Below are 18,180 nucleotides of genomic sequence, written 5' to 3'. Positions count from 1 at the left end.
AATTAAATGTTTGAAATCAATAACTGGAAATCCAGTTAACTCCCAATCAGGGTACATTTAGTCATTTTTAAAAAGACAATGTGATTTTGGGGGATGGTCCACAGACAGAGGAGAGTTTAGATTCAGAAGAGCTGTAGTTGGAAGAGCTCATCAGCTCCAGAGACCCGGCCTGAGTGGGACCTGGGGTGACCTCAGTGCTTCTCCCCACGGTGGCTGTGGCGGTGGTTCGTGGCTGTCTCAGTGGATTGGTCAAGCTGCCACGTGTTCCCTTTTCACAAACTGACAGCAGTTATGATAAGAAAGAATTGTGTTGCCAATTTGAGAACAGAGAGTCCAACAGGACTAGTTATTAATTTCAGCTCTTTGTCCAGCTGGCTGGGAGGCAGCTGTTTCTTTGGAATGTAAACCAAGGTAGGGGCTGAGAGATTAAAGTGGACATGTATCTGCCATGGTCTTTCACAGGACGGTGAAAGGACTGTCTAAAGGCAAATTCTTTCAGGGCCCTGGCCTCACTTTTCTTCTCTGCAAAGTGCTAAAGGTCTTGGGCTGTTGTGAAGATTTAGATAATAATGCAAGTGGGTGCACTATTGGGGAAGAGAAAGCAAAGAAGGAGAGAGTAAGACAGAGAAAGAGAAGCCATTGTCTCATTGTCCACGGCTCTGTACCGCCAGAGGTTAAACCCACTCACAGAGAAAGACAGAGGTTAAGACAGTTGTGTTCATTCAAAAAATATTTATTGTTCTAGATACCGTTCCAGGTGCCTCAGTTACATTAGTGAATAAAACAGATGAAAATCCCTGCTTTGGGGAAGAGAAGCAATGCCGAATCCTAATCAAACTATGCCTGAAGCCCTAAAGTCTCTAGACATTTGAATTATAGGAGCCAATGCATTCCTATAACATTTTAGCCAGTTTGAGCAGTTTGTTTTCATTGTTTTATTTTTTACTTTTGTTTGTTGTTTTGTTGTTAACTGCCGTGGGTCCTAACTGCTACTGCCATCCTCTAGCCATGGTGGCACCTGAGCAAAACCCTGGGTCTGGTCACATTTCACTCCACATTCAAGTTCAGGAAGGGCACAGAAGACAAAAATGCTTCTGTCTCTCTCTGAAAAACCAGTCACCTCTGGGTGGCACACAGCTCTTATAAATAGCCAGGAAGCAGATTCATGCTGAAAAAGGAATTTTAAAAATTTCAAAAAAAGATAAAAGGAATGGAAAAAAAAAAGGAAAAAATCCACAGGAAATTGAAAAGGAATTTTGGAGATAGAATGTAACAAGCTTTATTGGACCACAGCCAGAACAACTGGCTGGAACAAGTCTCCCTTATTAAAAGCATCAGGAAAGCCTGTGTGTCCAAGAGCGTCGGGACCTTCCTTCCCATGTCTCTCATTTGAGAGCAGTTTAATGAATGGAATTTCTGGGTATAATTTATATACCTTGATAAGCAATGTATATAAATTTTTATTCATTTTGTCCACTGAAGAGCACTTATGAAGGTTAATTCTCTGAACTCTAAAAACTTGCAAATGTTTTTTACAAAAAAGAATTACTGTCTCATTCTCCTCTTTGTAGGGTTCAATAAACAAATAATCCCAGTTGTCTTAAAGTCTCATGGAATATGTCCTTCCAGAACTAAGGAGCAGGACTAAGGATTCTGAATAAACATTCTAGAAAGATTTGTAAAAGCAACACACATGCCCCTTCCTTCTACTATCAAGCAATCTAACAGATAATTGTTGCCTTTTAATAAGCCCTTTCTTCCACTTTATAAGTTGCCATGGGAGTTTTCTGCCTCACCAGCATCTGCACCTCATCTTCTGTTAACAGCACCCAACTTCTCTTGGGAAGCCAGTCTTCCTCCTCTTTCAGGCCTGTGGCTCAGCTGGATCTGACCCCAGGTGTTGGCTGCAGGGATGGACATGGGACCCAGACCCAACCAATCAGAGCACCACATCCTGGGAATTGGATTGGGGATGGTCATGTGGCCCAAACTGAGCCAATGAGAATCATCAGTCCAACAAATTCCGTTAAAATTACTGGGAAAAACACCATCCCTTCTACTGAGGCTGCTTAGTGATAGGGAGCAAGCCAGAGTCACCAGGGTGCTAATATGGATGTGGCAGAAGGGAGAGAGGTAGCCCTGATGACACATCTGGGCCTCCGGATCCAGCTGTGCCTAGATGAGGCAGGCTCTATCTATGAATTCTGTGAGTCTATAAAGATACTTGAGTTAAAAAAAAAAAAAAAAAGTCTTCTCTCTCTCTGCTTCTTTTTTTTCCCCCTGGCTTGCTATGGTTTGAGGGTGTCCTCTCCAAAATTTATGTTGAAATGTAATCCCTGTGGGATTACATTAACAGACAAGGCATTCAAGCACTTTGGGAGGTGATTAAGACCAAAGAGCAGAACCCCCATGAATGGGTTCCTGACCTATAAAAGGGCTGGACAGAACGAGCTGAGGCCCTTCCTGCCCTTCCTCATTCCACCAGCTGAGGACACAGAAACAAGGCACCATCTTGGAAGCAGAGAGCAGCCCTCACCAGACACCCATGCCAGTGCCTTGATCTTGGTCTCCCCAGCCTCCAGAACTGTAAGTAATCAATTTCTGTTCTTTATAAGTTACCAAGTCTGGAGTAGTTTGTTATAGCAGCACCGACGGATATATAAGATATAGATATAGCTTAAGCTAGGCTGTTAAACTTTTATCATTTTCTTTTTTGTTGTTTGTTTTGTTTTGTTTTGTTTTGTTTTTTTGAGACAGGATCTCACTCTGTAGCCTGGGCTGGAGTGCAGTGGAGTGATCGTGGCTCGCTACAGCCTCAGCCTCCTAGGCTCAAGCGATCCTCCCGCCTCAGCCTCCTGAGTAGCTTAAACTACAGGCGTGAGCCACCACACCCAGGTAATGTTTGTATTTTTATAGAGATGGGGTTTCACCATGTTGCCCAGAATGGTCTTGAACTTTTAGGCTCAAGCAATCTGCTTGCCTCGGCCTCCCAAAGCACTGGGATTGCAGATGTGGGCCACCATGCCTAGCCCTGCTTGTAACACTTTCAGCCAAATTTCCTGGTTCATTCATAAGCAAAGCCTGCCTGCACACAATACAATCAATCATGGCAGTTTCGAAATAGCGCAAGTTCTCCCTCTCCAGATATCAGGTGCCGTCCAAAGTCTCTCTTTAGAAAGATGCGGGTTCACAATGCAGACCTCCCTTCACTCTCTCACTCACTGCCAATCCCAGGGTTCCCTAAGCTGTGTTTGGTGACCCCGGCATTAACCTTTGAATTTGGCACTGTTGCTGAGGCCCAAGCATTTTTTCTGGAGGAACCCAAACTCTAGCTGTTGCAGGAAATATCCTTGGGAAGATAGACAGGTAACCACTAACTGGAGTCCTGATCACCATGAACTTACCTGGGGCTTTAGGTGCTAATGCTCAACTTGGCTTCAGAGCAGTTAGGAAAACTCTCAGGAAGAAAGCTGTGAAGATCACCATGGAAAATCATCAGGCCTTTCATCACAGGTGTGTTCGAATTCTTCTCAGGCAGGTTACTGAAACCCAGCTCCCTGCGTCCTACAGCAAGCTCTGGGTGATTTCTACAAAATACCGTGATCGCATCTGTTCATGTATTACAAATGTGGGCATGACCACATTTCTATGTTCTTTTTGGAAAAGACTGTTGAAGGTCCCTTTTGGGGGGCCAAATGCATTGAGGAAAAGCCAAATGGTGGTTACTAGTGGCCCTCAAATCGAGTAGTGGTCACATGCACACTGAGAAAGGGTGGCCTTGGACCCTGAGTACCACCCACGGCCTTCTAGGGACTGCTGTGGGCTAGGGGTCTACCAAAGTTCAAAGAGCACATGCAGCCTCCTGCTCTGAGAGGGAGCATGTGCTAGGCTGAATAATGGCTCCCAAAGATGCCCATATCCAAATTCTTAGGACCTATGAACGTTAGTCATATTGTGAAAGGGACTCTGTGGTGTAAGTCAGGGATCTGGAGATGGGGAAATGATTCTGCATTACCCAAGGGGCTCCATCACATCACATCACAAGGGAGGCAGGAGGACTTGAGTCAGAGAAGGCGATGGGATGACAAAGGCAATAGGCTGCAGTGATGAGCTTTGGAGAGGAAGGAAGGGGCCCCAAGCCAAGGAAAGTGAGTGGCCACCAGAAGGTGAAAAGAGAAAAGCAACAAATTCTCCCCTAATACCCCTGGAAGGCCAACAACTTGACTGATTTTGGACTTGTGACCTCCAGCACTGCAAGAGAATAAATTTGTGTTTTTCTAAGCCGTTAAGTTTATGGTAACAGAAAACAAATACAGGTCCCATGACTCAAGAGGCCAGCAGGACCCCCTGCCCCGGCACAATCTGGCTTCCTTCAGAGGATACTACACAATGGCCACCCTACCCCACAGAAGTCAAGACACCTTGGCCTCCCAGCTCGATCTCAGAGCCCTGCTGATCTAACCAAGCCAGCCAGAGCCTGTGAGGGGCAGGGCACCCAACGTTACTCCACCCACCACCGACTCGACTAGGCTAGAATTGAATGGCTGTGGTGTCTCCTGCTGCCCCTGCAGGAAGCACCATATGTGAGACAGTCACCCTGACACTTTATGGAAGAGGTGCATTAAAGATGTGATGATCAAATGAAAGAAAACCATGGGTATTAGTTTCCCGAAGCCACTGTAATGAGTTGCCATTAAGTCAGTGGCTTTAAAGAATCAGAAATGTATCCTCTCACAGTTTTAGAGGTCAGAAGTCCAAATTCAGTTTCTTTCATAGAAAACCAAATATCTAATGTTCTTATTTAGAGGTGGGAGCTAAACCTTAAGTACACATGGACATAAAGTTGAGAGCAATAGATACTGGGGGCTCCCAAGGGAGGGAAGGAGGGAGGGAAGGAGGGATGGAATTCGCTGAAAAACTTTCTATTAGGCACTCTGTTCAATTATCTGGATGACAGAAGCCAAACCTCAGCATCACACAATATGCTCTCGTAACAAACCTGCACATGTACCCCCTGAATCTAAAATTTTTTAAAAAGCAGTTTCACTGGCCAAAGTTACGGAATTGGCAGGGCAGTTTCCTTGTGGAGCCACTGAGGGAAGAATTTGTTTCCTTGCCTTTTTCTGCTTCTAGAGGCTGCCCACATTCCTTAGCTCATGACCACTTCCTCCCATCCCTCCAACTCCTCGCTTCTGTCATCGTGTCTCCTACTCACTGTGGTCCTACAGCCCTCTTATGAAAACTGTCACGATCACACCCAGCCCATCCAGTTTATAATGCAGGATCATCTCCCCATCTCAAGGCTCTTCATTTAGTCACATTTGCCAAGACTTTTGCCATATAGGGTCCTGGGGATTAGGGCATGGACATGTTTGAGAGGCCATTACTCTGCCTGTTCCCCTTTTTCACCTTCTCTGTCCTGCTCTATGCCCTGGCAGGCCAGCCTCTGCAGCCTGCATCAGCTGCCCCTTCCCCTGTGGTTCCCAGCTTGGTTTGGCCAATAGGAGGCACAGTTCCACTCCCCACCTGCTACCCTACAAGTCTGGTTATGACTCTCTGCCCCCAGCTTCTGGAAGGCAAAGCCTCATTCCATGCCCCAGCTCTCTCTGGGCTCCAAAATCCTCTGTCCATCTTTTCCCATTCAGTTTGGGAGTGGTCATGGCTTTCTGCAAGCGCTGACCCCTGGGTGCCTTTCCTCTTCTTGCTGGTCCCCTTTGTCCTGCCCTGCACTCTGCTCTAACTCTCCTCTGTGTGCCACCTGTTTCCTGGTGAGACCCAACAGATGCAGACTGTCAGTCTGGGGGTAGAGGAAGTGTGCACACAAGGACGTACAGGCACTTATCAGGGGGAGGGGGCAGGGGTCTGTCTGCCCAGTGGCCAGCCAGGGTATCCATTGGAGTAATTCTGGGTTTCAAACAAAATCACCTTGGCTTGTGATATGGTTTGGCTATGTCCCCATCCAAATCTCATCTCGAATTGAAGCTCCCATAATCCCCACGTTTCATGGGAGGGACCTGGTGGGAGGTAATTTAATCATGCTGGGGGGGTGGTTTCCCCCATGCTGTTCTTGTGATAGTGACTGAGTTCTCAAGAGATCTGATGGTTTTATGAGCATCTGGCATTTCTCTCTCCTGCCACCCTGTGAAGAGGTGCCATCCACCAGGATTGTAAGTATCCTGAGGCCTCCCAGCCATGCACAACTGTGAGTCAGTTAAACCTTTTTTCTTTTCTTAAAAAAATTATTTATTTATTATACTTTAAGTTCTGAGGTACATGTGCAGATTGTGCAAGTTTGTTACATAGGTATACACGTGCCATGGTGGTGGTTTGCTGAATCTGTTGCCCCACCACCTACACTAGGTATTTCTCCTAATGCTATCCTTGCAAAATCCCCACACCCCCTGCTACTCCCCCCTCAGTCCCCCAACCCCCAGGCCCCAGTGTGTGATGTTTCCTTCCCTGCGTCCGTGTGGTCTCATTGTTCAACACATATAGCTTGACAGACAAGAATGCCTCCCAAGACCAATGACAGTGTCTGAGATGTGAACAGAATCCCAGTGCTCAGGGCAATAGAAGTTGCCTAGACTGTAAATGGACATCTTTTGCAGATCATGGGACTGAAACAGGGGCCAAAAGGAAGAGAACAGGCTTTAAAATCAAATGTGCCTGGGTTCAAAACTTCCTAGCTGTGTGTCTGTGGACACGCCTTGTCCTCTGAGTCTCGGTTTTGTCATCCATAAGATAGGATCATAAAGGCTTCCTAAAGGGCTATCATGAGAACTAAAATAACAGATGACGCATGAAAAAGCATACAGAATGGGGCCTGGTCCATGGAAGTTTTCACTAGCAATCATTTGTGGTTGTAACTTTTACTAACCACAAGAACTAACTAACTTTAAGATTATGCTGGTAATCTTTATTAACTAGTAGATGCTTACATTGACATACCATGTTCATTGATGTTTATTTTTAACATCTCACTTCCCCTTAGAGACAGTTCGGAACAAAGTACAGCACCTGCTTGTCATTTTGACAACCACACTAAGACTGTCAAACTGGAGTTTACCATATTGTTGACCTTTCAAATTAAACTCAAATTCAAGTTCATCTTCCTGAATTGCTAGCCGAACCAAAAATTTCCAAACCTACATCTGAAGAAAACGAAGACACATTTCACAATGAGGATACACAGATAGCAAATATACACTTGAAAAAGTGCTCAACATCACTGGCCACTAGAGAATGGTAAATTAAGACCACAGTCAGGTATCACTAGACTCCCAGTAGAACTGACACAATTTTAAAATAGTGACTACACCAAATGCTGGTGAGGATATAAAGGGACTGAATATATACCCTGCTGATAGGAATGTAAAACAGTACAGCCACTCTGGGAAATAGTTTGGCAGTTTCTTTTAAAACTAAGCATCTACTTATCAAATGATTCATCAATTGCACTCCCAGGCATTTCTCCCAGAAAAATGAACATTTACATATATGCAAAATACTTGTACATAAAAGCTTACAGCTGCTTTATTTGTAAAATCTCAAAACTGGAAACAATCAAAATGTCCCTCAATAGGTGAATGGTTAAACAAACCACATCTATTCATACCCTGGAATACTACACAACCATGAAAAATAATGAATTATTTGTTACACGCAGTAACATGGCTGGATTTCAAGGACTTAAGGCTGAGTGAAATAAGAAGAAGCCAATCTTGAAAGAGCATATACTCTAGGATTACATTTATATAACAGTCACAAAATGACAAAATTATAGGGACAAGAACAGAGCAGTCATTGCCACAGGTCAGGGATGGAGTGAGCACGACCCTAAAGGGGGAGCACCAGGGAGATCTGTGTGGTGATGGAATGGCTCTGTACCTCGATTGGGGTGGTGGCCGCACAATCTACATATATGATGAATGACATAGAACTACACACATCCCTTGTATCAGTGTCAACTGCTTGGTTTTGACATTATACTATAATTATGTAACAGGTAACCGTTGGGAGAAACTGGGTGAAGGATAGGAGGAAACTCTCTGTAATATTTTTGCAACTCCCTATGGACCTATAATTATTTCAAGTAAAAAAGTTGAAAGCAAATATTAAAAACAAACCTACCTAACGGCCAGGCTGAATCTGAAACAAGTCCATGCACTTCCTGAGCCCACTTTTCCGGAACAAAAGCAGACCTCAGCCCAGCCTCAGAAGCCAACGTGGGCTGACTTGCTACTTGCTGCAGCCAAGGCTCTCCCTAATGACCAAAAGCTGAACAATGTGATCACTCCTTCCCTCATGACTAACCCCCACAGCCAGCCATTGGCTGGGACATGGAGGGCTCTAGGCTTTATGACACTGTTCATGGCCACCAGACGGCCACTTCTGCTCCTTGGAAATCAGCCAAAAGCTTAAAGCCACCTCCTTTCCCAAACATCTTTCTTTGGGGACATGATATATCTTTGATTGCCCTTTACTTCTTTCCCTGCCTCTTCGGAATTTGGGGAAGCAGGCTGAGGACGCCCCCCACTTTATGTTTTGATGGATAGAGAGAACCAGGAGAAAAGGAATCCAGAACCGCCTGATGCATATCTAAAGGCTGGTCTTCTCTCATTAGAGAGAGGATCTCCACTGGGACAGTTGAATTCATCATCACTGAAAACCAAGCAACACTGATACAAGGGATATGTATAGTTCTATGTCATTCATCACCCATGTAGCCACCACCCCAGTCAAGGGACAGAGCTGCTCCATCACCACAAAGATCTCCCTGGTGCTAACACTGTATGTTCACATACACCCCATCCCTAACCCGTGGCAACGACTAATCTGTTCCCAATCCTATAATTTTGTTATTTTGTGAATGTTATATAAATGAAATCCTAGAGTGTATGATCTTTCGAGATTGGTTTATTCTTATTGTGCTCAGCCTTTTGCCTTTGAAATCCATCCTACCCACCAGCAGGCAGGCACTCAGCGCTGTAGCCTCCTCCTGCTTCCTCCAGGCCACAGGCCTTCGAGAAACAGGTGCTCTAAAACTCCATTCCTTGGAAACCTGTTCTAGGATATGGTTTCATGACAACCACAGGACATAAGTATTCTTACTCCTGTCAATAATAAGAATCTGAGGTCATCCTACTGGTAACAATTGAAACCAGACTTTAGGCCTGGTCTATCTGATTCCCAAGAAAGACAAAATCCCACCTCTGTGTAAATAGTACTGTTTCCATGCACACTGCAGAGCTCTGAGCTTAATAAGCTCATATCTGGATCCCACTAACTGGAATGCTCACTGTCCAAAGACAATGGGATTAACTACCTGGGATTTGTTTCAAGCAGGTGTGATAAAACACGCAGACGCAGAAATTATTTTCAATAGGAAGTTTTGTCTCATAGTTCTCTGGAAGCAGGAGGTATAGCATACCACACAGGGCCACGAAGGGAAGCACCAAGACAGTCAGGAGGGCAGAGGGAGAGAGAGGAAAATGCAGAAAAACGAGGGAAAACTTTATTGGGCTTTTTCAGGAAGATATGGGTGAGGCAGGGTAAGCAGGCTGAGAATTGGCTAGTTTGAACAACCTTAGCAGGATCTGAGGTGTGAGGGTGGGTGTCCTGCCGTGGGGTGACTATGGCAGGTGGCTAGTGGCCTAGAGTGTGCCTACATAAAGGAGGTGGTGATGCCAAAGAGGTGGAGGGCTCTTGATTGGTTGGTTTGCATGTGAAAGGCACATTTGCAGGCCAGTGTTTTACTGTCTTTAGGAATTGGCCAAGCCCTCCAGTGTCTGCAAGATATCAACATGACAAAGTGTCAAGTACGGAAGCTAGAAAATGTGGTTATTACAAAAGTCAGTGAAAATAACTGCAAGCCAAATCAAAACCCACCAAAAGGAGGAATCCATTTTCAATGGAGAGTTCTCTCTGGAAGAAGCTGTGCTTAGTTTCCTCTGCCCATTCTGTCCCACCCATACAGCTTGTGCTGTGTAATGAGAGGTTCAGCAGTGTCCATTCAGGGTAATGTGCTTGTGTGCTCCCCTTCCCCCAGCTGGACTCTTGGCTGAGACTTAAAAATTCTAACTATGCATTCATGGAAGGGAGCTAGGTGGGAGAACGATGGGCTGTGGACAGCCCTTGCTGGTTTTTACCCAATCTAGAAAGCAGCCAAATGCCCAAGGCTGCCCTCCCCTCCCACGGTCTTTCCTTCTGACTGACAGGACAGAATGTTCCCTGTCCCCACAGACCAAACAAAGGCATAGGAAAATGGTGGCCCCAGGGCATAGCTGTTAATATGCCAACAAACTATGCCTTCTGTCAAGATATTCTTATGGGCAAACACATCCCACAAAACCTCAAGATACAACTCCTCTCTCTCCCTAAATTAACATCCACACCTAAAGAAAGAGCCTCCCTTGAAGTTCTTCCATCAACATCATCACCAGCATCACCTGGGCTGCCATTTATACATGCCACTCTGCATGCTATACCTCATTTATTCTTTCCAACGACACTTCAGTCAGGTGCTACTTTTATTTCCCATCTGGCAGATGAGGAAACCGAGGCTTAAGAGACGAAGTAGTTGGGCCCAGCTCATTTACCCAATTCAACATAGATCCTCATGGTCTTTCCAACAACTGCTGCCCGTACATATAGCCAAGCATACACGTTTGATGGAATACTTCTTCAAAAATACTTACTGATGAAAGTTTTGTTTGGTTGATTTTGTTCCTGCTATTTCCTGTTACTCTGTGATGATTGCCCTATTCATGCAACAACGAGGGTGTTCTATGTTCCCTACCCCAAAGGAGAAATGACACTGCACAAAAACTATTTTTTTTTTTTTTTTTTTTTTGAGATGGAGTTTCGCTCTTGTTACCCAGGCTGGAGTGCAATGGCGCGATCTCGGCTCACCGCAACCTCCACCTCCTGGGTTCAGACAATTCTCCTGCCTCAGCCTCCTGAGTAGCTGGGATTACAGGCACGTGCCACCATGCCCAGCCGATTTTTTGTATTTTTAGTAGAGACGGGGTTTCACCGTGTTGACCAGGATGGTCTCGATCTGTTGACCTCGTGATCCACCCGCCTCGGCCTCCCAAAGTGCTAGGATTACAGGCTTGAGCCACCGCGCCCGGCCACAAAAACTCTTTTCCTGCCTTGAATTCCAAAGATCTGATGCCTTCAAGACCAATAAAAGGCCTATAGGCAAAAAGACAGCATCATCGACTAAGAAGCAGCTGTGATTAGGAATAGCAAAGCTTCCAACCCTCTCTATCCTTTCCCATATATCCAGGTCAAGGTGTCTAGACTCAGGGGAAGGAAGAGAGGTGGAGGTGAAGCACAGGAAGAGAAAGGAGCATCCCATCTCACGCCCCTGGACTCGGCCCAAAGAAGATGCAGAGGGTAGCAGAGGCCCTATGCAGTTTTCCCCAAACTTCAGTCATTTATATATCACTCCGTGTATCTTGGCGGTGACTTTTCACCTGTAGTAGTATTTACGTACTATTTTTCTTTAAATCAACTTTTTAAAAAATTCTTTTTAAAAACTTCCTCCTAGCCAGTAGTTTTCTTAAAAACATAAAGTTGATCTGCTAGTTATATTTTTCTGGTACTCACGAAAATAACCATGTTACAATTTACATTCCTAAATGTTTGAATTGATATTCACATTGCTGCTTGCCCTGCTTGGGAAAATGGTGTGTTAATGTCATCTCTCCCAGGTAACATAACTACACTTTCAGATCAGATCTGAGCCCTGGAGAATGGGGTGTATCACTGGAGGGGGATTTTTTGGAATGCCTTGGCAACCAGAAGGAAATGATGGGCCAGTGTGTGGTATGTGTCCAAAATGCCAAGAAGAAGACCAGAGCTGACCAAAAAAAAATGCAAGGAAGAAAAAGCTGAAAACATTATGTTTAGCCCTAGCCCTCACCAGAAAGAACATCATGCCCTGTGAGACCACTGGTTTGCAGCATGCTGGAAAGAAATGCCTTCAAAATATTCCTACATACATATGTGAGTTTACTCTCTGAGAAGACCCTGACCTTTGAATCTCATAGATAGCAAATAACCGACCTGTGGCTTCCTTCGGAAATGATAGGTACGCACCCCCACAAACTACTTGGTTTTGTTCTGTCTACAAACCCTCATGCCCACAGAGGCCAGGCAGACAGTGAACAAAGTGTACCTGGTGTCAGAAATGCCACAGTGCATGCAGGATGAGAAACAGCCTCTGACAGTAGCCTCAGGAAGAGGGAGGCGTGAGGGGACAGTGAGGATGGAGGGGAACTGGGCATCAGCTATTATTTCATGCCCCAGTAGGGACCTACTGTGGCCAAATGTTCAGATATTGTTTAAGGAAACTGGAAAAAGATACTGTTATGTGTGTTCTCTTAATTTTTTAAAGTATTGAAAATCCAAATTAAAAGGAAAGAAACTCTATAGTGGACACCATGTGGACCAAATTTGGTCTAGAGGTGTCTAGTAATAGCCTCTGTGTTTGACCTTGGACCATGGCTGCCTTCTCTCTGGAGATAAAATCTTATGCATCTTCTCTTATAGTCCCGATGAAGCCCGTGAGGAAGCCTGGTTGCCCCAGTGTTAGAGGCAGGGATGTGGCACTGTGGTTACGAGAGCAGGCCCCAGAATCTGAGTGCCTGGGCTCCTCAGTTGTGTGACTTTGGGCAAGTTCCTTCATCTCTCTGTGACCGGTTTCCTCATCTGTAAAGCAAAGTGGAAAATAATGATAGGATGTTGGGAGCTGTAGTCAAGTGAGGTTATGAATGTACCTCGTTCAGCGTATATTAAGCGTCCAAAAGAGTATTGGCTCTTGATATTGAAAAGCGGCATGTCTGAGGTCACACAGCTTCTACATGACAAAGCCCAGGTCTGCTGACTGCAAAGCCAGTGCTCTTTCCATGAGACCACATGTTTCACTATCACACGACAGCAAATTAGGTCACCTGCAAACCCACAGCCCGTTTTAGCACCATGCCCAAATCAAACTTTCAAGAAAGTTACTGTGACATACTTTTAGCAGTACGCATAGTCATGGTGTCACAACCTGGGAATTAGGCTCCAGTGAAAGCTCAGTGGGGCCACAGGAAGAGCTCAGTGTGTGAAGCCATGCAGGCCTCAATCCAGACCCAAGCTACATGACCTCCCTCTCCAAGCCTCAGTATCCCAATCTGAGAAATGGGTGTAATAGTGTTACTAATAGTTACCTGCTACAGTGAGGTCTCACTGAAACAACTGAGGGCAAGCTCTTCAGAAACTGAGAAGAATCACACCTGCTAATGTGGCAGCTAATGTCTAGGATTATTCAACTCTTACACGGTAAGAGAATCAGCAGTGCTGGGTTTGACAGGACAAGGCCAGGCTGCGGCAGATAGAACCAGGGAGTGGTTCTGAGCTTCCTGGATCAAGGCTTAGAGCTGGAAGGGAGCAGGGAAGGGGTCTGCATTCATTGCCAGGATGTTGAATGGCCAGACTGGATGCAAATCAGGGTGGGACAACAATTACTTCTCCTTACTGAGGAATGAAGAAGCCTAGACTTTCCCTTCCAAATGGAGAAGACAAGTAGATGAATTAATTATTACTTAATTAGCGAATGAACTGTTGTTAAGTAAGAAAGTGTGGAATACAGGACTCAGATAAACACAGCAATTTTTTAAAACCAACGATTAGAAATAGGATACCCAAGATTTGTGCATTTTATTGATGTTCAAAAGAAAATAACTGCAAGCAAATAATGAGCTCTAATTTACAATATCCATTCTGAATTAAACTGGTTAGGGAGTATGTGTTGATGTCTACCACTTACTCTGAAATGCACCCCCAAAATTATACATGGATGGATAGCTAGAAGGAGAGCTAGGGAGAAAGTCATAAGATAAAGCTAAATGTGAATGTCTGTAGAATCTAGGTAGCAGACATTTGAGTACTTGCATTAAAATTATTTCAACTTTTCTGCACTGTTTGAAAATCTTTTTTTTAAGTTGTTAGAAAAATTGATGCTTACAAAATAATTTTAGTGACAAGAAAAATAGTCACTCTATAACCTTAGCAGGAAGAGCAAACTAAACCATCTCAGCTACACAGAGACTCCTCTGCCACCGTGATGGGATTTAAGCATTTGAGAAACGATACAAAAAAGAGGGGGAAAATGTCACCCAAAATGTTATCATCGGAGATGAGTTCATTGCACCTTGAGGACTTCCACCTTTCCAGAATCCTCTTTTCTGGTTAGGGTGTCCTTAAGAAAAACACCCCTCAAGTTATTACCAACAAACATAGAAGGGAGAGAGAAATTGGCAATCAGCTGAGAGTAAAATAGATTTGGCTACTAACAAGAGGGTGAGAGGCCACCACTAAGGAGCTGGGAATGGGACTGGATAAGGACAAACCCCTTTTCTGAACACGGTCTCCCAGTGACTGCATGACAACATTGCCATATTGTGTCATACAGATAGGAAAATTGAGGCACAAGGCTGTTAAGAGACCTGCCTCGGGTCACAGAATGCTCTAAAAATATAATCACTAGGAGCAGCAACTTCCCCATCTCTGCCCTGGGTTCTGCTCTACCCAATGCACCTGCCCTAAAGGATAGGAAGTCAGTGGGAAGCCAAGAGCAGGTATGCCCAGGAGTGGGGTGGGGAGGATACCGGAGGAGCTGCATTCCTGGGCTTCCGTGAAGCGCATCAACTCGATCCACTACTTCCAAGTGGGCAAACACCTCTCTGGTTCTCTGCCATTACTGTTAGGGTAAGGCATTCTAGCCCCTGGGTTGGGGGAGGAAAGGAGTTGGGGGAGAAAGCGCAAAGCTACACACACTCCCTCATTTTCCCTTCACCATCAGTCCCAAAGCAAACCTTTCTGCCATCATGTTCTCCTGTCACTTTGCTGATGTAGAAATCTGCAGGGGGTGGGGTCGTGGAAGGGTGGGAGAGAGGTGAGGAAGGGTAGCAAGGGTTCTCTGATTAGGTCTAAGCACTCAATGAGATGACCAAGTGGCCTCCCCGTGACCCACTGAAGATGCTCCAGTGACAAGTCAGCTTGGAGCCCACGATTCCTGAAAATGCTTGTTGAACAGCCTCTTGGAGAGTCAGTCAAACTTGGAATGGCTCAGAACATCTTTGCCCATTAAACTGCCCTTTTTTTTTCCTTTACAAAATCTGGCTGTTCTTCCCCAAATGTTTTGACTAGAAATTTTTTAAATGTCTTGAACATATTTCTGTGTCATTTTTTGAAACCAGAGGGATTTCAACTGCCACTCCCCTCAGAGAGCTTTCCCTGCTCCATACCACACCACAAAGCAAGGGTCCTGAGTCAGATGGCACGGGTCATAAAGCTAGAATTATCGTAACAGCATCCCAGGCCAGGGACACAATGCAAGCATCTCACTCACCTTTGACAAATGGAAGTGACCTCCCAGAACTGGGTTCAAGCAAAGAAAATAAGCACTGAGGTGGAAGAGGTAAATTGAACAACTAAAAGCATTTCAGATGGCAGTTCAGAATCATTCAATTGACCAATATTTATTGAGCGTCTACTAAGTGCCAAGTCCTTAGAGGTACAAAGGTGAGCTGTCTTAGAGCTCATGGTCTATGATTCACTCACATGCTCAATGTACTAAGACACGAAACATCTAAGCTGCCCTCCAGGCCCTTAATGGATTCATGTGCTAGCTGACACCACTCAGACAGCAAAGGAAAGTGTGTATAACCAGAGCCATGCTGGGTGACAAGGACATGACTACATGGGAGACCGGAGCCCACTGCAGGGTGCAAAGAACTCAGGCAGGCAGCAGAAAGGAGGCAAACTTGGGTTGCAATTAATCTCAAGACAAACCCTGTTTACAGCCCAGTTCACAAACTTCTCTTCCTAGGTTTTGAGATATCACAATGGCTACCTGACAGCTTCCAGGAAAAGGGGAATTCAAGATGTGAATAACAAGAGAAGCCGGGTGAAAGAGCAGCAAATTTTGAGTCCGAAGGCTTCCTATTTTGCTGACCTGAGATCATCAACTCCCGGAGAAAACTTCTGTCCTGACTACTCCAAGACACTCAGCAAACATCACTTTTGGTTCTTCCCAAGAATTCTGCCAGTTTGTCAACTGTATGGATGTTCATGGGACCCTGCCAGAAAAGAAGTCCCTAAACATCTTGACTGTGAAACCATATGTCGATGGGTCCCCTCTTCTCCACAGAGCAGGGGGGAGGTCAGTGTGCAATAGGTAATTTCACCTTGCTCTGTCTCTCTGCCACCTAAGATGTGAGCTGTGACTCTGGAGCCCTGCAAAGATGTATCTGGACTTCTTGGAACACAGCAGGCTCCCTGGATTCTTGAACTTAATGAGGATTGAGATGGTTTGTTTTGATCTCTGCCCCAAGCCAGCGACGATCAGAACACTCTGGATTTGTACTTATGTAGGTAGTTCCATTTTTAGGCAAAATTGCACAGGGCGACTTAACTGGTGTTGGCACTTCCCGGGGTAGCATCCCTGGCTGCCTGCGCCCAGCCTTGTAAGTCTGTGCCTTGGCTCATCAGCCCAAAGTAGGGCATAAAAGACTCACTGAGCTCCGTCTTTAATAACATTTTTTAAAATGCTTAAGAACCATCATAAAAATCCATTGGATGGCATTTTTTTTCCACTTTGGCAAAACTAGAGTCATAGTCTATGTTATTACAAACTCAACCACAAGAGAAGAAAGTCGGCCAGTCACAATTTAGAAAATCTCATTCCAATAGTACTGGAAGCACATATTAGCTGAGTGGAGATGTGTCCAGTCACATCTGCCTTTTTTCCACAGACACAGCACCCCTAAGCCACTATTGAGCAACCTGGCTCACTTTTCCAAGCAGCCTCTGTGTGCTGGAGATTGACCTGACATGATTCTGTGTCTCCAACCTACAGACAGGGAAGCCTTGGACTTGATATAGTTTAAAGAGCCTAGAAGAAGACCCCTTGATTGGAATTTAAGAATTCATTGGGTGGGATATTAACTCTGAAGGGTCCCCTATAAATGTGGGGTGTCCCTGGGAGGAATAATGTATTAAACCACATAGCCAACCACAGTTTAACATGAAGTAGTCTAACCTTTTTAGTAAGCATCTACTCTGAACCAGGCATTTAAGTAGTTTCTTTAGACAGTCACATAATCAAACCTTAAAGAAATTAAACTTTGTAAAATTTTGATGAGAAAAAGTTTGGACATGTCCTAGATAGCAAGGGGTTAGTAAGAGGATGTTATACGGACAAGACTGCCACCATTCAGAGAGGTAGAGGGCCAAGGAGAGAATGATTAACTCATATGGGGAACTCAAGGCAGGCCTCAGAGAGTTGACGATTTTGCAGATTTTGGAGGACAAGGAGCAAACCAACAGGTAGTCAACGTAAGGGAATTCCGGGTAGAAGAAACAACATGGGGCTGGGTGTGGTGGCTCACATCTGTAATCCCAGCACTTTGGGAGGCCAAGGCAGGCAGATCACCTGAGGTCAGGAGTTGGAGGCCAGCCTGACAAACGTAGTGAAACCCCATCTCTACAAAAAACACAAAAATTAGCCAGGCGTGGTTGTGGGCACCTGTAATACCAGCTGCTTGGGAGTCTGAGGCATGAGAATCACGTGAACCCAGGAGGTGGAGGCTGCAGTGAGCCAAGATCCTGCCACTGCATTCCAGCCTGGGTGACAGAGGGAGACTCCATCTTGGAAAAAAAAATAAAAGGAGAAACAGCATGGGAACAGGTGCCGGTGTATAAAATGACATTGTATATAGATCAGTCTGAGTTCCAGCTGAAATGCTCAAGAGAATTCAAGATGACATTAGCAGATAAACTATTAACAAAGGTGTGTGTACATTACGGGGGGAAACCATAAGAGAGAGTGCAGGAGTTGGGGGCCAGGGTTGCTATACCATCCCTAGATGCAAAAGATGGAAGGAGGCAGCAGTTACCTGAACACAGAAAGAGAAAATTATGTAGAGAGGGCCACCTTGAAAGGATCTGAGACTTCTAAGGTACCGCTGAGGGAATAAAGCCCCATTTTTCTCCTCCCTCCTCGGATCTCTTATGGGACCCCTCCACCCATGACCAACCCAACCATAAGCCAGAGGGTGGGGCAGGGAAGCCTGGCCTTGCATTCCTTGCAAATCAGACTACTCGGGTCCAGAGCTGGACAGAGAA

The sequence above is a fragment of the Sapajus apella genome, unplaced genomic scaffold (genome assembly GCF_009761245.1).
Source record: "Sapajus apella isolate SASKATOON/1434 unplaced genomic scaffold, GSC_monkey_1.0 scaffold117, whole genome shotgun sequence".
Taxonomy (NCBI): Eukaryota; Metazoa; Chordata; class Mammalia; order Primates; family Cebidae; genus Sapajus; species Sapajus apella.
This window is presented reverse-complemented; position numbering follows the sequence as displayed.